The sequence below is a fragment of the Heterocephalus glaber genome, unplaced genomic scaffold, assembly GCF_053883595.1.
Source record: "Heterocephalus glaber isolate CG9 unplaced genomic scaffold, H.glaber_assembly_v1.0 deba00001504, whole genome shotgun sequence".
Classification (NCBI taxonomy): Eukaryota; Metazoa; Chordata; class Mammalia; order Rodentia; family Bathyergidae; genus Heterocephalus; species Heterocephalus glaber.
Genome location: NW_028258324.1, coordinates 64,062,875 through 64,084,684, shown reverse-complemented (window position 1 = coordinate 64,084,684; position 21,810 = coordinate 64,062,875).

The following is a 21,810-nucleotide window of genomic DNA, read 5'->3' as shown; positions in this document are numbered from 1 at the left end:
TCCTTGTAACACATTAAAGTAGTTCTCAGGCTTTGAGTAGATTCCCATGAGACAGGCTGTTATAAAAGAGCCTGACCCTTCTCTCTCTTTTCTGGCTTCTTATCTCCCCTTGTGACCTCACTCTCTTGCATCGACTTCCCTCCCTCTCCATAGCAAATGGAGTCCTCGTCAGAACCAAGCAGATGCAGGTCTGAAGCCCTTAAACCTCCATAACTGTAAGCTAAATAAATCTTTTTTGTTTATAAAACAGCCTCAGGTATTTTATTATAGCAATGGAAAATGAGCTAATGTAATCAACTGTCAGCAGTAGTAGTTGATTCTAAAACCAAAGATACAGCATATATTTATTATAAACTATCTTTCTCCTTTCCTCCTTCTATCTCCAAGTTTATACTAATTTAATAATAATTTAGAAATTTTCATGGTTTATACACATGAGACACCATGCCTTGTTTATAAAATAGAAATATAAAAAGCCCGCATGGTTTACATTATTAGGATTATGCAAATATGATTCAATGTAGAACCAAGTAATATAATTGCATCTATAGTGAGAAAGAAATTAATCTTAAAGTATTAAATCAGAGTGAAAGACAATTTTCTAAAAGTGAAGGCAAATTCTCTTTTCCAACAGTCTATTAATTGTTTAATGCCATGCTATATTTTAGATTAATTCATGTCTAGACCATGAAGAAGCAAGCCTTTCAGAAATTCACCCGGCAGACTCAGGAATCTTGGAGACACAGTCTAAAGGAAGAGATAATATGTCAGGACTGTTTCGGCAGCAACAAAGTTTTAATTGTCAGAGCTAAGAAATCTCCCATTAATTTGTGTGTGGCTTCTAAAGAAGAAATCAATCACTAAAATCTAAAATAATTATTTTTCTTAAATTTCCTCTAGGATAGTTAAGGAATCAGATATTGTTGCTTTGATAATTTTTTATCTGGTGAACTGAATAAAATACAAGAAGGTTTAAAGGAGTAATTTAGAATTCTACCCAGCAGTGAAATCTCTAGGACATTAACAACAACACTCAATGATGTTGGCATTGGGGCTTAATGGAGAGAGATCGTGGCGTTGGAGGACAAGTATAAGTATAAACATATAAGGGCGACTAAAACATGGAAAAATCCAGTAGAAACACAAATATGAAATGAATGGATGAAGATCTTGCAAAAGTAGCAGTCTTTAAAGCAGCAAGAGCACCTACTGAAAGCAATTCATGTTTACAAGCAATGGCAGCACACATAAGAAATGGTTGTGCTTAACAGCTATGAAAGTTTCCAGAAAAGGAAAATTAGTTTAGAAAACAGAAAAAAAATGTGATTGTTCATGAGATCTTCCTACTATGTATTATCAATTTTTTATTTTGCACATTAGCATTGCATAATGATTACATTCCTTTCCGGGAGTTGGTACATGTACATAACCCACCTTAATTCTTTTTTCCTATTCTATTATCCACCACGTATCCTACTACAATTTGGCTTGAGTTTGAGTATGAAAAACTGAATGTTAAACAGCCATTTTATATTATAATGACTATGAGGCAGAATGAGAAATGTTTCCTATTATGCAACGTAAAAAAGCCAAATGTAAAATTACACTGTACTGTAACTTCAGCATTGGAAATTATGTGTGTCATGAGGACAAGCTAGAAGGAAATATTAGTCACAATGTGATTTGTAGGCAAGTGATATTGGAGTGGAGGAATTCTAGTTTTTTTCTCTTCTCTTTATTATTACATGTCCAAAGGTTGGAAATGCATGGAAGTAGCTTGCGGATGGGTACATTTCACAAGTATGAGGGTTTTAAGTGTATATACAATGCCTCAAACATGCAAGTAGCTTGCATATTCAACAGAGGAGCCATTGTACACATTCTTTAATTACCAGGAACCCAGAAAACTAAAGACATGGTCACAAACTCTCTTATCCTTTCTCATAGCTATTGACATTTGAAAGGAGCATAAAATGTATGTACAAGGGGCCCTATTCATAATAATTGATGTGTCTAATGGGTACACATCTGATAGAAGGGGTAGCTTTTTCAGAAGGACATTATGATGACAAACCTGGCTATCACTAGAAGAAGTATGGAGTATTATTTAAACTAAAGTGATGCAATGCAAAGATTAAATAACATTTCTTAGAAGCCAAATTGTGCTCCAGAGACTCACTTAATAGGCAGTTTTGTCACAGAAAGGAAAATATATCCATCTATCTGAAAAGCAATTTATTGCCCACCTTGATGCCTTGCAAACCTCAGCATTCTCTCAGGGTAGCTGGAAGCAGAATTAGTTGCAAAAGCATTCATGGGGCCATCCACCTCTATCTTATTGCCAAGATAAACTAGATTTGTCTGCAGGAAAAAAAATGGAGACTATGTTGTCAATTGGTGTGACTTATAAAGCAGCATACTCACTTGGTACTGTGACTAAATTATTCTTTTCTACTCACCGAAATGCCTATGCTTATTTACAATGCCTTCACTTCACCAAGGCTGCACTCGGAATTAAGTACAATGACTTATTGATCAAGTCATTATATCCTAGGTTGTGGGCTTTGGAAATAATCATTTTCCAAACCCCTCAGTTTATGGAAAACTGAGGACCAGAAAGAGCGATATGTTGAGAAAATTTCACAATAAAAGTAAGCGATAGTGTAAGAGTGGAAGTGTCTCTCTCCTTTTCCTACTCCCCATTGTTTTGGGGAATATAGATTCTGTTAAAGAAAAAATTATAAGCATGTTATAATGTTGTACTGTGTTATGATGTTGAAATGGGAAGTTAAGTTTAAGTTTGAAAAGAAAAGAGAAGTCAAGTTTAACTCCTTTTTAGTTAAGTAGTAATTAGTATGTTGCTACATGGCTGCAACCCAGGCATTGCCGGAGAGTGATTTAGGACTGATGGTAGTCACAGGGCATGTGGCATCCTTACCTTTCTTATATGTGTCGAGAGAAAAGCAAAGCACTCCAGTCACTGATGTCTACTGAATAATGCTCTTCTAAAATGTCAAAAGAAGGAATCCATACTGAAACATCTAAGTATACCTAGGCCCTTCAAAGGCTCTGGAGGGCTGCTGTAGTGTCACATGTCGTCATCCTTCAGGAACCTGAAATCCAGTTAGAAAGAAAGGATGGAATTTATAAAACAACATGTATATTTTCGTACACCATAAGTGTCTTAAATTATACTCTATCAAAATGGAACGTGTCATTTTTCCTGTCACTTGAATCTCATAGAACACTCTGATAGAGGATGGCTTCGTCTTGGTGTTTACTTTATTGGTAGTTTCTATTATGAAGTTAGGTCCTACAGGTAGGAATTGATTCAGCATTTTTCACAAAGCCCCAGCAACAAGTTAAGGGGCAGGGACTTAATGCAGCTGGCTTATGAGCTTTCCAGCCTTTATCAAGACAAAAGGTCCTTGAGAATCTGTTCCTTGATTTTGTTCTTCATTTGGATCTTTACCACTTCCCTGCTATTCTGCTTTTTCCTAGGTTGTGCTTACTACATTTTTGGCTAAGTTAACAAATCACCATATTCTTATAGAATTATCATAAGAAATGGGCTTTCACTTGTAAACTAGTTATACTTGTTTCTAACTTGGTAAGGACATAAATACATGAAAAGCACAACTATTTGAAATGCTTAATCCCTTCTCCTATGAGATAATATTCCCCATCAGACATAGACAGATTTCTTTCATGCTTCAGAAATATGGAATGCTTTCTAAGCATTTTCTGAATGAATAGAATACACTGTTTTCTACAAACGGTAAGTATAGATTTTAAAAAGTCAAGATTTCTGGTCATTAGAATACAGCTTATTTTTACATAAAACTACCAACTACTCTATATAATTGCAATTTGAGGGCTGAGGCCAGTGAAGTGCAAGTAAAACAGGTCACAAAAGTGCTGAATATCTAATAATCAGCAATCTAAAGCTACCATGAGCTTGCTGTAGAATGCCACTGACGAATTCTGGGTCATTTTTCTGTAAGTGATGTAGCCCTGAAGTAGGAATCCCACACTGTGGAATTTTGTCCTGGTCCTATCATAAAACCACCATGTGACTCTGGGTTAGCTGTTTCATGTCTCCAAGTTTCAAGCTTCTCAACTGTAAAATATGATAATTGAATTGTTGAAATCTAAGATCTATGATGGCTGTAGCAGTCAAAAGTACAAAGTGTTCTTCTCATTAATCATAAAGACTCTCGTCGTGCAAACGTCAAAAGCCAACTATAACAAAAATTTGAGATTCAATGTCTATAAATTACTTTTATTTTATATTTTTCTGTTGGTTTTTGCCTATTATTGATTAAATTCTGGACAGGCATTCTATTTCTCTAAAATATATATTGAAACACTTGTTCAATTTTGTTATTGAGGTATTTGTTAGTATATGAATTCATTAATCAGTTATGTTTTATCCACTATGTGAAACATTCCTGTACCATTAACTTTTATGGCATTACTCTGTTTCTAAACATATCCATTTTTTTTTGGTACCGGGAATTGAACTCGAAACCTTGCATTTGCGATGCAGGCAGCGGAACCACTGAGCTACAAGCCCGGCCCTAAACATATCCATTTAAAAATTTTGATCTCTGTTTATAAAATTTAGGCAACATCAGGAATTTGATGTGACAGTTGAGATTTCATACAGTAGCCATTAGTATAGAAAATAGACTGTACTTTTTGTGCTGTTTTATTTAAATAAAGATATGCCTCTAGTCTATTATGCTGTAAACAATCTGATGACATCTGTGAAATACAGATATTGCTTTAAGTGTCTGATTCTGTAGAGTGTAGTCTAAAAGAATAAGCCAGTTTGCATTCCTTCTTTCTGGTCAAATGAAAATTTTCTATTTGGAACACAAATTTTTCATTAACAAATGGTGACTAAGAGAGCACTGAATTGCATTTTGTTTCTTTATTAAGTGCACACTAATGTATAATGCAGGAATATATAATAGACCATTTTCCTAGGTTATGAATTTAACTCTTATAAAACGAGATGAATTTAATTAAAACTTTTGCATCTTGATATTTGCTATTTATCCCATGGTAGAACCATACGTAGGAGGGTATTATAAAAAGGCCAGAACTGAATGACACTCTAGGGGTTACAAATCAATTTCTTTACTATGTATACAGGAAAACTGAGACTCAAAGCTAGTAAGTGACTTGAGCAAAATAATACAGGAAAGATCATGCTGCCTTTTCCACTGTATCCCAGAAATCCTAGCATTGAATGGTATCCGCATTTTCCATTACAAGGAGGTAAACTTAAAAAGTATTTTTTCATCCTCCCTTGTTTTTATTCATGTTATTTCAAGAGCCATGGATATGTTTCTTTTCTTTTCCGCAAACTTCATATCAGAATTTGATCACACTTGTCTCTGATCGCATGGGGTAAGTAACAAATAATAGATAAGAGAATACTTCTAGGAAGCACTTGTATTTTTAAGAGACTCTCAGATTAGGTATAATAAATTGATTTTAGAAAATTTTAGATTTTATTTTCCTTGCGAAGATAGTGCAGAGAGTTCCCAAGTATTCCACAAGTTCTTTCCTCACTGTTAACATCTTACGGTCACACGATGCACTTGTCACGATTAATGGACCAGTATAGATATGTTATTATTAACTGAAGTCTATATTTTATTCAGATTTACTTTTTACCTAATTTCTAGTTTTTTCTTGCAGAATTCCATCTGGATAATATACTATAGTAAATCGTCTTCCTTTCTGAAGTTGTTCTTGATTAAGACAGCTTCTCAAATTTTCTTTATTTTTATGGTTTGAGAGTTTTGAGAAGTAATGATCCGGTATTCTGTAAAATGTTTTTCAATTGGTATTTATCTGATAGTCTTCTTATGGTTGGACTGAAGTTATGGGGTTTTGTGAGGACAACCACAAATGCCATTTTTATATCATCCTAGCAAGGATCTGTACTACCAATTTAATTTATTATAGTTGATGTTAAACTTGATCACCAAGCCGAAGTGTCATGTATCAGGTTTTTCCACTGTACACTTACTCGGTTTCCACACATTATTTGCAGGTCACAAATAATAGCTCTTATGCTTCACCTCCTTCAAAGGAGAGTCTACATGGCCGATTTGGAATTCTGCACAATAGATTTTTATATTCTTTCTCATTTATTTTTAATCATTTATTTATATTACTAAAGATTTATGGATATTGGCAGTATAGTTTAAAACTATTTTCTTTTGTGGAAATTGTTGCGGCATTGGTCATTGGGTGCTCTATTAGTTGACTTCTGTGTCCTTTGGATACAGCCCCACTATTGCGGATTGCTTTGACACTTCATTTTATTTTTGGCAATATCAAATGCTCCAAGCTCTCCCTGGTCATCTCTTTCCCTAGTCCTAGAACCACTATTTCTCAAAGCAGACCTAGTGTCTTTTATTGGAAAAGGATATTAAAAACCCAGATCTGGGTGCTGGTTGTGTTAATTGCTATTGAAATATCATTAATTTTGGGCTGCCTCAGTTGACAGAACAAAGACATATATATTACTAACCTGTTTCTGTACACACATATTTATAAGTATTACCATTTGTAAGCATCTGTGTGTATATTAAGCTAAACATAAGTTCATAGTGATATCTTCAACTTTAACCTATTATCACATGTGTAATTCTAGCCTCCATGTCTTGGTTATCTCTAACTTTCCATTGCAACAATAAGACACCCAAGTCTCCCACCATCTATTTTTTAACTGTTCAATTACAGAGTAGTGTGATATATATATAGTTTTATATATATCTAGTTAACCTAATCCATGCAGTGTTTATGTACACTTTCTTTGACTTCATACATTCCACTTTCTTCTAAAAATCAGCAGCACTCTTCTCTCCTTTGGTGAAGTTGGTTTCTAAATTTGTAATACAATCAGATTTTAGTCAGAGTCTGCACTCTCTCCTGGAATTCCCCCAGCCTCATAATTTGTTTAAAAATTATATACATTAAGGTTCACTCTTTATGCTATACATTTTTGTGGGTTGTGACAAATGTATAAATGCCATATAACCACCATTATGTTCACATAAAGAATATTTTCACCATAAAAAATGAAATCCTCTATGCTTGACCTATTCATCCCTCTGACTATTGGCTATAGTCCTGGAAGCCACAGATCTTTTCTCCTGTCCACAGCTTGGCTTTATCCAGAATCTTGTGTAGAGTTTTATAGAATGTATTGTTTTCAGATTGGCTTATTTTGCATACAAATATGGATTTATGATTAATCTATGTTTGTTTATGACTGAATAGGTGATTTCCTTTTATCATTGAATCATATTTCATTGTGTGGATGTTTCATTGTGTGGATAAACAATAGCTTGTTTATCCATTCACCTTTTGAAGGATATCTTGGTTGGCTACAGTTTGGATTATTGCCCATAAAGCCACTCTCCTGCAGTCATGTGTAGATCTTTGTGTGGGGGTAAAGGTTTTCAAATTAGTGGGGTAAATATATAAGTTTTCAATTGCTGCAAAATATGGTAAGACTTTATTTAGCATTGTAAGAAACTGCCAAAGTATTTCCAAAATGAAGGTACTATTTTGTATACCTATCAGCAGCCAACAAGAGGGCCTTCTGCTTGGCATACTCACCAGCAACTGGTATTGTCATTTTTTTTTTTTTTTAGGTATTAGCTCTTTGAATAGGATTGCAATATCTGTTTGTTATTTTAATTTGTATTTCTTGAGGACAAATGATTTGTTCATTTCTCATATGGTGTTTTGACAGTATATATCTTGGGTGAGCCATCTGCTTAGAACTTTGACCCATTTGAAAAATTGGGTTGTTTTCTTATTTTTGAGTTTAAGAGTTCTTTTTTGTGTCCTGGGTATGAGTTCTATATCAAATATGTTTTGCAAAATTTCCTCACTCTGTGGCTTGTATTTTTTTTCAATATCAAGAGTATCTTTTGTAAAGTAGGGTTTTTTGATTTTAATAAAATCTAACTTCTTAAGTTTTTGTTTTATGGATCACACCTGTACTTGGACTTGTGTTTAAAAACTCATCATCAAATTCCAGGTCACCTAACTTCTCCTATTAGATGATTTATAATGTATTTTACATTTGATCCTTTAATCTCTGCTGATTTACATGTTTGTGTGTAATGCGTAGCCCCTGTGTGCAGACTCTCCCTCCTTCCCTTTCTCTCTCTCCTCGTTCTCTTTCTCTTCTTTCTCTCTCTCCACTCAATTGTTATTTTTCCAGAACTATTTATTGAGATTATCTTTTGTCTATTGAATTGCATTTGTGCTTTTTGCAAACTCAGGTGGCTAGATTTGTGTGTGTGTTTGACTTTAGTCCGTCTACACAATTCTACCAAATGGTCCATTTTTTCACCAGTACCTTGCTGCCTTCATTACTGTAGCTTTCTATGAAATCTGGAAATCAGGTGCTATTTGTCTCCAGTTCTCTGCTAAGTCCAAAAAAATCTCATTGATTTTCAGTGTGTCCAGTTTTTTATGTTGAAGATGTCTAAGTCCTTTACATAATAAAGCCAATCCCAGAAGTTTCCCTTTTATAGCTTTATGAGCTTGTGTACGTGGGCTGGGAGAGTTTCTCTCTGAGGGTGAGCATGGACTTCAGGTTAGGCTGATGATTCAGGTTACTGATTCCTTCATGTTTAAACTTTTATCAGATAAAAATTTTAAAAAATGAGTCTCAATTTCTCAAGGTTAAATGAATCCATGTTTGTATATTATCTTTAGAGGAGCTTTTGGTGTAAATATTAATTTTAAAGAGTCAGAAATCCTCCTTTTAGGTCTTAAAATCATGTGACAGCCCATCATTGCTCTGGTGTCCCGTTCTGCCAGGCATTGTGGGCCTAGGCAGGTCCTATGCTGGTCCTTTGCTATGTCTCTATAAGACTTGTCTCCAGCTCATGTTGCAAGCTATAGCTTTCTACTTTATTGTTCTATTATATCATTTCTACTATATCGTTTTCCCCCAAACAGTGGCTTTATTTCATGTCAGCGCTGGAAAGAACAGGAACAATGCAGCAGTCCACAGTTCTACGAATCAGATAAAATTCATTGCTTTTTTTCAGCATGTACCTGTTGCAAATATTTTATTACCTTATCATAAGCTCCACTACTAGCTATTGTTTCTTGAGCTCTTGCTATGTGCAAGGCAACAGTATTCACCTTTCACACATTAGCTCATATCTTCTGTATATCAACATTCTAAGGTAGATATTTCTCCATTTTATTCATGCACCCATTGTCCTTTTGAGAATAGCTGTCAAACAGCACCTGTGTGCTGTGTCCCAGGTGAATGACCTGGGACTTGAATTCAGATCTGTGGCACCACAAATCTTAGGCTCCTTATCATTACTCAGTCACCAGTCACATTTATGTGAGTTTCTGATGGCTTAAACGTGTATATTGAGTTCTTTATTACCTTTAATCAGAGAATATCTGCTCATATGAATTACATTTATATTTCATTGCCTTAGAGAATTGTAGGTTGGGAATACCATCGTTTGTTGCTAAATAAATAGAATGTTCCTTCTGCCAGGTGTGGTTTGATGATGCTGAGCTGAAATAACAAGAGATGTGGGCATTGGCCCAGATCTCTAAGTAGCTAGGTGACCTTAAGCAACTCACATTTTTGTATTCCCAGCCACTTTCTGGATACTGTTCTGAGCACTTTATTTATATTAGCTTATTTCTCTCCCTCTCAGCAGTCTATAAGACATATATCGTTAGTAATGCAATTTTACAGTTGAGAAAACTAAGATGCAGAGCAGCTAAATAACTTTCCAAGTCCTACAGACCGTTACTGGCTTCATCAGGATAAGAAGGAGGTAGTCTGGGTTTAGCATCCACATTTTCCACCCCAGTGGCGTGCTGCTTCTTATGTGTACTAATTATTCAACAAAATCTTTATTAAAAACTACTGCATTGATGTGTTATGTACTAGGAACACAGTAAAAAAAAACATGGCTCTGTCCTAATGGTCTTAGAGACAATTGCTTCTGCGAAGGTCTCTGTAGCTACAGCGGCGGCAGCAGCATTTGGGGACGTCTACAAAAGCATCTTCTTAACTCTTCCGTGAGGTGTGCTGTGTCACACTTTAAACGTGGAGAAGCACTGATTTTTGAGGGCCAGTACTCAGAGCACAGATGGCAGTCTTTTGTTCCTTCCTTTGGATTTAGTTTCCTCTCCCATAAAAGGAAGAAGGTTAGCCTGGGTAAGATCTAAAGTTCCCTCCTCCGCTTTAATATTCCTAACAGTATCCTCTGGGTCACACTGCAGAAAACTGCGAAGTGCAAGCGACCTGGGAGGCGGATCTGCTAACTGGCAACTGGCGCGTGGGCCCTGTGCTTGACAGAGCGGGCGCCCTGTGCTGTAGAGATCAAACCTTGGGTGCCAGAGTCTCATCTTTCCCTTGTTGCTGTGGGCGGCTGGGGAGATTAGATTGTGGCCCAGCAAGCCAGATACCGCCTCCAGACAATTTGGATGGCTTTTATATTTATTTGGAGAGCAGGAGGCGTTAGCTAGCCCAGCTCCTGCTGTTTGAGGCACGGACAGGAGAATTGAAAAGGGCTGTTTCATTAATTTTGGAGGGAATTTCTTGCTGACAAAAGACTGCATTTTGGATGGTTGCAAGAGGGCGCTCCCGGAGTGTTCCCGGAGCTGCGAGGGAGAGCCGCCCCCGCGGCTGCCTGAGGGCCCCAGGGCTGCTGCAGAGGCGGAGCCCCGAGGGAGGCAAGGGAGGCTAGGGAAGCCCTTCCCAGGGTAGGGAGGACCCACCGGGCTGCAAAGCCCAACAGGAAGGACACTTAGAGGTCACTCAGGTCCTTCCCTGTCGAGCACGGAGGGGGAACAGTTAGTGAGTTAGTGAGAGGACCTTCAGGAAGAATGCAGGCCCAGCTGCGTAGCCTCAGCTTCCTTCTCTTTTTAAAAATTTTGCTCTTCTTACTGCGCAGTTAAACCTGCTTCCTAAAGGACAGTGGCAGGAAGTGTGTGGGCAGCTTTCTGTGTGTTCTTTGAACAGCTCTGAACTTTGTTTCTCAAATAATGATAATACCATTACATTTTTTACAGGCTTCACATCGGGTCTAATGGGATTGCTCTCGCACATACCTCTTTGCGCTGGCGGAATGGAAAGGGCCTCAGGGCTCGAAGGGGTTTGAGCCACTGTGGTCCAGGTTCTGGGACAGAGGTTTTTGCACCTTGTCTTTGATGTTCACACGAATTTTGTGGGGTGAGGGTATAGTGTTCATTTATAAAATCTCAATACAATTAAAGAGTTTGCTCGAGGTCTCAGAGAAAGTAGCAGGGATAGGGTTCTCCATCGTGCTGTATTTTTATACCTGTTTTCTAAACTTTTAGAAGTTCAGCTCCAGGATTACAGAATAAGCTTTTCTAGGAGGTTCTACATTGGATTCTGAAGGTGAGAGAAATCGACCCTTCTGTTATGAATGGAGTGAGGAACTGTGAAACCAGTAGAGAGGGAAGGTGGTGTTTGCAAATCTTAGTGGCTGAATCAAGGCTTAGATTCATATTGTCTAACAACACTGTACAGTTCTCTCCACCACCCTAAGTGGTTCCTTCTCTATTATTGTATGTGTGACTATTATATGTGTACATATATTTACAATGTATATATTAGAGTATACACATCCATCCATCCCCTGACACTCATATGTTTTTTCTATTTACTTGTATTCTTCCTGAGTCAAATGTTTATGCCCTGTCTCTCTCTCCCTCCCTCTCTCTCTCTCTCATCTGCATTTCTCCTTACTATTTACTTGTAGTCGTCTGAGTCAGACAGGTGGGAGAGGTAATGAGCTACCTGGAGTGCAGAGGAAAATTTACGGCATATAGTCTATAAATGCCCGACTGTAGGAACTTTAATTAGAAAAGTTAAATCAATTGTAGTAAATAGAGCTGTACTTAGAATACAGCTGTGCCCATTCTTTCCAATTAAGGAGTTTACTCAAACTGACTTTGAAGTTGAAGGTAATTAAATTTTGGAGGTCAACAGTCAGAGAAGAGGAGGGAAGATGTTTCAGTACTCAGAAATCCTAAATGTTTTAAGGAGAACAGCCTGGATAGTATTGCACATTAATTAAAACAGCAACTAAATGACCATAAGGTTGATGTGAGAATACTTGGACTCCATGCTGCAGTAATGGAGGGAGCATGTCACTGGGAGTCAGAGACGAGGTCCATTTTCCTTAATTGGTCTGTTCAGAGTGTTTTCCATACAAGGGCCTGCTCTGTACGTGCCTTTCTGAAACAGAGGCAGTTGGAGTCAGTAACTCTAAAGGTCAATGTCAGTAACTGACACCTTTGTAGTAGATACTTTAAGGTACATTTTTTTTCAGTGTATGTTTATTTATTATTTAGCAAAATTTATTTTCTGTCTATTAAAAGCTGGATATCATGCTAGGTCACAAGGATATTGTGAATAAGACATAAACTTCTAGAAGTTTTGTAGAAGAAAGTATGGGCTCCATTCTGACACCAGCTGCTAGCTGCTCCTACCTGGACAATCACCCTAACTTTGCACCTGATTTCCTTGTTCTTGTTGCTCATTCCATGCTCCTCAAGGAAGTTGAAGTCAATCTTTAAAAATACAAATTGGATCGTATTCTTTCTCTATGGAAAATTCTCAAAACTAAACTCAATGTCCTTCTCCAGGGCCTAAAACACCCTATGGTATTTGACCATGCCTGCTGCCCTAGCTTTCCCATTAGCACTTTCCCCTCGGTTCAGGATGCTGCAGCCACAGGGGCTTTCTCCACACCTGTCAAATACAGCAAGCTCATTCCAGCTCATTTCCATTTCAGGGCTTCCGTACTTCAGAACACTTTGATCAGAAATATTCTAATATGATGGGCTATTTACTGGAAGGCTCTGGGTATATATATTTGCCCAAATGACTTCCCTCTCTCCTTTCCTCTCTTTGTCTCCGCATCTACTTATTTTTGTCATTGAGGTCACATTATAACTGAGCCTCTTTTCGGAGAACTCTCTTCTGATGACCTTAATTCCAGCACCCCATCTAATCCACACCATCCTTCACTATCACATGCTGTTATCTCATCTTCCTTAGGCCATTTGACAGTCTCTAAACAGCCTTGAGCTTGCTTATCTATGTTTATCTATGTATCCCTCTCCCCTCCAGTTAATCAGGGCTCCTTGTACTAAAATATAAGTTTCATGAGGTCTAGGGATGGTGCAGTTCTTGTTGACAGAGTTTTAGTATTCACAGTGTTTAAAGTATTGCCTGCCTGGCACATAGGAAACTCTCAATGCTTCTTTTGTAAGAAAATGCATTGTTCCTCAGAGAGTTAGCTGAAAGTTTCAATTAGGAGATTACATTCTGAAGACTGAAGCTCCAGTCAGAGTGGCTTAGAAGCAGAGTGCTTATTGAATGTAGAATTACCCACAATTTGCACATTATTTCCCCAGTCTCCAAATCTGGTTCAGAAATCCCCCTTTTTTTGTGGTGAATATGCTAAACAAATGTAAAATACATTTTTCTATTAAATTTCTCATCATTTTACTTTATTTTGCTTGAGATATAAACAACACTTGTCATTTAAATAGAACATGAACTAAATTTCTGAAAGTTTTGTTGTCAGTTTAACAAATCAGACTGTTTCCCAGAGGAATGAGCTTGGAGTGTTCCACACCTTCACTTAGTTGACCTCTCCCATATTCCGGAATTCCCCCTCTCCTTCTCTTCATCTGTCTGGAATTTATCTCCCTTCCAGAGCCCAGGCTGCACAGCGACACCTGGAGGCGATCATTGGTGGCAACTTTCAGGAACAATGCCTTTGTTTTTATATATATATATTTTTCATTTTAAATAATTTTATTGGTACATTTTAGGTGTACAATATAATGACATTCATCATTGGAAATTTACACCTTTACACAATCTCTCTTGGTTCTTCTTTTTCCCCCTTCCCCTGCCCTCCCTTCAACTCCTCCATCCCTCCCTATTTACAAAGACTTTGTTTCCATTTTTTCATTTTCTCATATTAATTCCATTCCCTTCTTTCCTTTCCCCTACCCCTCCCACTTCCCCTTACTCTTTGCCCCTGTTCTTCCTATTTCACATTATCTATTATACCCTTTAGTCCTTATTTACACTTTCAGTTTCTCACACTAGATAAATTATTCATATTTACACATGTGTGTCCTATTTTTTTCACTTCGGAGTATAGCCTTGAAGTGGATCCATTTAGCTGTAAATGTTTCTAATTTCTCCTTTTTTATGGTGAATAGTACTCCATTTTATAAAAAAACCCCACATTTTCTCTATCCAGTCTCCAGTTGATGGGCACTTGGGCTGCTTCCAAGTTTTAGCTATTACAAAATGTGCTGCTATGAACATGAGTGCACATATATCACTGTGGTATGATTCTTTTAATTCTTTGGGGAAGATCCCCAGCAGGGGAATAGCTGGGTCAAATGGGACTTCCAGTCCTAGTTCTTTGAGTGATCTCCATACTGATTTCCACAGTGCTTGCACCAGTCTACACTCCCACCAGCAGTGAACCAGGGTTCCTCTTTCCCCACAATCTCGCCAGCATTTGTTATTGGTTGATTTCATGATAGCAGCCATTCTTTCTGGGGTGAGGTGGAATCTCAGAATTGTTTTCATTTGCATCTCTCGAATGACCAGTGATGTTGAACAATTTTCCATATGTTTATTTGCTATTTCTACTTCTTTGTCTGAGTAATGTCTGTTCATTTCAGGTGCCCATTTTTGGACTGGGTCTTTAAATATGAGAGGTCTGATTTTTTAAAGTTCTTTATAGATTTTAGATACTAGACTTTTGCCTGAGGAATGGAGGTGAAAATTTTTTCCCACATTGTGGGTTGTCTCTTCACACTCCTGGTGGTTTCTCTTGCTGTGCAGAAGCTTTTTAGTAAGAAGAGATCCCACTTGTTGATTGTTTGTGCTAGTTCACAGGCAACTGAGATTTTGTTCATAAAATTTTTTCCTACACCAATGTCTTCAAGAGTTCTACCTAACCTCTGTTCTAGCCAGTTCAGTGTATCTGTTCTAATATTTAGATCTTTAATCCATTTCGATTTTAGTTTAGTTCATGGTGACAGATATAGGTCTAGTTTTAATCTTCGGCAAGTTGAAACTCAATTTTTCCAGCACCATTTATTAAAGAGGCTATCTTTCCTTCAGTAAGGGTGTTTGGCTCTTTTGTCAAAGAAGAGGTGGCTGAGTGTGTCTGGAGTTGTTTTTGCATCTTCTAAGCTGTTCCACTGGTCCTGAAGTCTGTTTCTTTGTCAGTATCATGCTGTTTTTATTACAGTAGTTTTGTAGTATAGTTTCAAGTTGTGGGTTGTAATACCCCCTGCCAAGTCTCTGTTGCCTAGAATTGCTTTCGCTATTTTGGGTCTCTTCTTGTTCCAAATGAATTTTTGGATCATTTTCTCAAGGCCCATGCAGTATGCTGCTGTAATTTCAATTGGGATTGCATTGAATCTATAGAGCGGTTTTGGAAGTGTGGCCATTTTCACTGTGTTGATTCTTCCTACCCAGGAGCAGGGGATGTCCTTCCATTTTCTGATATCATCTTTAATCTCTCTTTTCAGAGTGCTATAATTTTCAGAGAAGAGGTCTTTGATTTCTTTCGTTAGGTCGATTCCTAGGTATTTCAGTTTTTTGGATGCTATTGTGAAAGGAATTGTTTGGCCTATTTCTCTCTCAGTGAGTCTATTGTTCATGTAGAGGAAAGCTAATGATTTTTGTGTGTTGACCTTGTATCCAGCTACTTTACTGAATTTGGTTATTAAGACTAGAAGACTTTTGGTGGAGTTCTTGGGATCTTCTATATGTAGTATCATGTCATCTCCAAATAATGACAATTTAACTTCTTAATTTTCTATCTTTATTCCTTTTATTTTTTTCTCTTGTCTAATTACTGTGGCTAATGTTTCCCAAAGTATATTGAACAGGAGTGGTGATAGTGGACAACCTCGTCTTGTTCCTGATTTTAGTGTGAAGGATTTCAGCTTTTTTCCATTTAGTATGATATTGGCTGTTGGTTTTTCATAGATGGCTGTCATCAGTTTGAGGTAGAGACTGTCTATTCCAATTTTTTGTAGGGTTTTTATCATAAATGCATGTTGGATTTTGTCAAATGCTTTTTCTGCATCTATCGAGATGATCATATGGTTTTTGTCCTTGGCTCTATTAATATAGTGTATTACATTTATTGATTTGTGTATGTTGAACCATCCCTGAATCCCTGGGATGAATCCCACTTGGTCAGGGTGTATGATCTTCTTGATGATCTTCTGCATTCTATTAGCCAGTATCTTATTAAGAATTTTTGCATCTATGTTCATTAGTGAGATTGGCCTGTAGTTCTCTTTTTTGGTTGGGTCTTTCTCTGCTTTGGGGATCAATGTGATGCTTGTTTCCAGGAATAAATTTGGGATTATTGCTTCCCTTTCAATTTCATTGAAGAGTTTAAACATTAGTTGCCATAGTTCCTCTCTAAATGTCTTGTAGTATTCAGCAGTGAAGCCATCAGTACTTGGGCTTTTCTTAGTTGGTAAGTTTTTAATTACATTTTCAATTTCATTGGTTGATATTGGGTTGTTTAGAATTTTTAGGTCTTCTTCATTCATCTTTGGTATTTCATACGTATCTAGGAATCTGTCCATTTCTTCTGTGTTTTCCATATTATTCGCATATAGGTTTTCAAAGTAGGTATTGATGATCCTCTGGATTTCTGCTGGGTCTGTTGTAATTTCATCTTTTTCATTCCTAATTGCATGGATTTGGGCCTTTTCTTTCCTTTTCCTGATAAGGTTGGCTAAGGGTTTGTCATTTTTGTTTATTTTTTGAAGAACCAACTGTTGGCTTCATTGATTTTTTGTATCATTGTCTTAGTCTCCATTGCATCAATTTCTGCTCTGAACTTGATAATTTCCTCCCTTGTATGAGCTTTGATTTTTTGTTGCACTTCTTTTTCTAGAAGCTTGAAGTTAAGCATCAGGTTGCTTAATTGTTCTCACTCTGTATTCCTAATATGAGTATTTACTGCTACAAATTTCCCTCATAAGACTGGTTTCACTGTGTCCCATAGATTCTGATATGTTGTATTGTCATTGTCATTCAATTGTAGGAACTGTCTGACTTCTTCTTTAATTTCCTCTGAGCCTTTGGTTATTCAGAAGGGTGGTGTTAAATTTCCATGTTTTTATGAAATTCTTGAGTTTTCTTTTGATCTCCAATTTCATTGCACTGTGGTCTGATAATGTACAGGGCATAACTTCAATTCCTTTGCACTTAGTTAATCATGTTCTGTGAGCAAGAATGTGGTCTGTTTTGGAGAATGACCTGTGTGCAGCTGAAAAGAATGTGTATTCTCATTTTCTGGGGTGGAACACTTTTTAAACATCTGTTAAGTTCATTTGTTCAAGAGTTTGATTGAGTTCTAGTATTTCATTGCTATTTTTGTCTAGTTGATTCATCTATTTGGGACAGTGAGGTATTCAGGTCCCCCACTACTATTGTATTTGTGCTTGATTGATTTTTCATGTCAGTTAGTATTTGTTTTATATAGTTGGGTGCACTAATGTTTGGTGCATATGTATTTATGACTGTTATCTCTTCCTCTTGGATTGTTCCCTTTACAAGGCTGTAGTGTCCTTCTTTGTCTCTCTTAATCAGTGATAGTTTGAAACCCACTTGATCTGCAAAGAGATTAGCTACTCCTGCTTTTTTGGGGGGTTCCTGTCACATGGAGTATTGTTTTCAACCCTTTAACTTTCAATGTATGAGTTTCTTTTTGAATTAAGTGTGTTTCTTGTATGCAGCATATTGTTGGATCTTGCCTCTTGACTCATTCTGCCAGTCTGTTTGTTTTGATTGGTGAATTGAGACCATTAACATTGATGGTTATAACTGAAAAGTAGTGACTTGTCATTGCCATGACTTTTTCTTTTTGTTGGGTTCTCCTCCTTTCCACTGAATTTCTTTTCATGCCAGATGGGTTCATTCTGCTTTGCTTCCTGGTGTTGTGATCCTCAATGTCTGTTCCTAGGATATTGTGTAAAATTCTTTGGAGTGCTGGTTTGGTATTCAAGAAGTTCCTAAGGTGCTCGTTGTCATGAAAGTATCTTATTTCTCCATCAATTTTGAAAGATAGTTTTGCAGGGTACATCAATCTGGGTTGGGGGCTGTTTTCTTTTAGGGCTTGGAATATGTCACTCCAAGCTCTTCTTGCCTTGAGGGTTTGCACTGAGAAATCTGCTGTGATTCGGATGGACTTTCCTTTGTATGTGATTTGTTTCTTTTTTCTAACTGCTTGTAGAACTTTGTTCTTCTGCGGGATTTCTGGAATCTTAACTATTTTATGCCTATGTGTAGATTTTTTTTTTTTAATCAAGGCTATTTGGAGTCCTATATGCCTCACTCATCTGTATGTCAAGTTCTTTTCTCCTGATTGGGAAGTTTTCTGGCATACTTCTGTGAACATTTTTTTTTTTTTGTACCAGGGATTGAACTCGGGCCCTTGCACTTGCACAGCAGGCAGCAAAACCTCTGAGGTGAATCCCTGGTCCTATGAACAGTTTTTTTTTAAGTCATCTGCACTCTCTCGTGTTTCTTCATTGACTCTGATCAGTCTTATGTTATTCTTCTTTGCATCATCTAGCAGCTGCTGAATTGATTTCTCATGGTCCCTTACAATTTTAGAGACATTTTTCTTTTCCTTGTCACTAATTGCAATCTTATCTTCTATATATGAAATTCTGTCCTAACTTTGGCTCATTCTGCTGTGTAAACTTTCAATGGAGTTTTTAATCTCCTGGAAATCTGTTTGCATCTGTTTTATGGATTCCATTTGTTTCCTATGTTGGGATTCCATCATGTTCCTCAACTCCTCTCTTTTTTTTTTAATTTGTGTCCTCTCTAGATTTATTAATCATGTCTTGCACTATGGACACAATCTCTGCTGTTATCTGAGAAATTATTTCTGATTTCATTTTTTTCCAGATCCTCTTTTGTTGCCAGTTAAGGGAGTCCAGGTGGTTGAGTATCAGATTGTTCTGTCCTGTTTCCATTTTGGGTTGCTTAGGTTATCTGGAAGTCTGGTTTTGAGACTTTTTTATATGTCTTCTCATTTCAACAGTGTGTGAGGGGGACGGGCAGGTGTGTGCTGCTGGCGCCCACCCGTGTGCTCACCTCCTAGGTGCTGGGCAGGGGGGCTCTGCTACTAGGCACTTCCTTTGTTGCTGTTATTAAAGGAGACCACACACTGACATTGTACCTGCGAGGTCACCTAAATTACAGCTAAACAGAAGGTAGAGGCTATTATGCAGGCAGTTCAAGTGAAATAAAGTGCTTTATTGTCATGCAATTTTGCTTCTTTCACAGCTTTGTTCTGGCAATAGGGACTGTTTGAACTCTGCTTCGGGTTTCTTTTTTTTGTACTGGAGATAGAACTGAGGACCTTGCGCTTGCGAGGGAGGCGGAGGAACCACTGAGCGAAATCCCTGGCCCCTGAACTGAGCTTCTGAGAGAGCCTAAGGTTCCTCAGTGGAACCACCAGCTGTTCATCTATTTTCTCTCTAATACCATCTGTGACTCAGTAGAAAAACTGTTCCTAGGTGTATGATGGGCTAGGAATGAGGGTGATGTGAATGTATTTTAGCACCAAGCTGGCCCATATTTCTCATCTTGCATTAATGGTGCTGGATAGTTTTATTAGTGTGGAAAGAGACTATCATACTCACTCCTAAACCTACTGGTACAAAAACACAGGGGGATCTTTCTAATCTTATACAGAATATGCTTTGTGCTACTTTATTTCAGGCAATGCTTATGGGATATTTATTGTTATCAAACCTTATGCTATGAGGGACATAGGGATAAATAATTGAATCAAGAAGAGTTAAGCACGGCAATTGTGCATGTGTGTGCATGCAGGTGTTTATGTGCATGTGTACATATTAACGTTTTAAGCAACATTCTGTGAGAAATAGAAAGCAGGTTAAGATCTCAATATTGTCATGGCTGAAAAATAAGAATAGGCTTCAGGACTATATTTTCATTTGAGATAGGCCTTCAATGACCAGTGATCAAAGTTCAATATGATAACCTAAGGTTAGCAAAACCATTTTAGGCTCAAAGTATTGGCCTATAGGTGAGAAAATTTGGCACACATTTAGAAACTCAAATAAGGCAGTTTGAGTGGAAAATATGGTATAAGTACAGGATTATATGACATGAAACGGGACAAATTGAAATGAGATGTATTATAGACTTCTTCAAATGACAAGGAAATGATATTTTAGGTAACAGTGAATCCAAAAAGACCTCTGGTGAATTGCTGGTGTACCATTCAGTCCTGAGACTTTCTTCTCAGAAATTTAAGATAAGACATGCATATTTTTTGTTATGGATATAACATCATGCCCCAGTATGCAGGATATGTTGCTACTGTAACCCCTATGGTAAATACATAGAGAAAGATTTTTGGCTTGAAAATTTCTTAGCTTGTAATGGAGCTCACGGTTCTACCATTTATGTTGGTCTTACCATTAATAGTTAGATACAATAAAAAGTATAGCTTTATAGACCTGAATCTGCTGGTCAGATAGTTACTGTGTAACCATGAGAAAAATAAAAGAAGTAAGTACCTGTATATGAATCAAGGCTAAGAGGAGTTCATTACATATTATGTCTTCCTCCATTTATGTCACAAGCCACTTAACAAATATCAGTTGTAAGTATCATAGACTTTCAGTAGAACAATATTTTCTTTTAGCACAGTCTATACACCCTGTGGATTTAAAAAAATTTTGTGTCAGAAGGATACTTTCTTGAAATGTCAAGTTAGAAGCAGCTTTATAGTTGATAATTTGCTCCATCCAAAGCCTGCCATGCCAGAAAACAGTGCCTAATGCAATTACCTAAAAGAAATAAGTTAATGAAAGTTATATTGATTGTTTGATAGAACAAATACCACTCTTAAATTTTGAAGCTCCAGTGCTAGACCTTTAACTTCAACTAGAAAAGTTGTTCAGGTATGATGTTTTTAACAACTCCAGAAGGTGGTCCTGAAATTATATATTGTTAGGTTAATAAACACTAATATATCTATTCTAGATTAATTAATTCACATTTGCTTCACATTCTCCTGCCTCATTGAATATAAATTAAGTGCGTAGTTGGGAAGCTCAATTGAAAACATTTTCCAAAATTTATACAAAATATGTTAGTGGCAGAGCAACTTCAATACTGTGATGTTGAGCAAAAATCATGTTGTTATGTTGTTGAGTGAAAAAACAGTGAGAGACAATTAGACATCTCTATTAAGTGCACATTTTGTTATTCTGTGAAATAAAAATCAAGAGCAATGTCCCATTGTCATGGCAACGGTGGAATTCTTCATACATACATAATATATAATCACTACATGCAGATTTAGTAACATTGATTCCATTTCACCTATTTCTGGGGCTATAGTTTAGTATATTTCTGTCTGGTTAGTTTAAAATGATTAATATATAGTTTAAACTGAAGTAAATTAAAGATACAATATAAAAAACTGAACTGTAGCCAAAAACACAATACAATTAAAAGTAATAGGATTGATAATGTTCAGAAAAAGGAAGAACAGGGCCAGGGATTTAGCTCAGTGGTTCCAACGCTTGCCTTGCAAGCACAAGGTCCCAAGTTCGATCCCCAGTAGCAAAAAAAAAAAAAAAGAACAGAAAAAGGAAGAACAATCAACATATTGACTACATATAATTCAA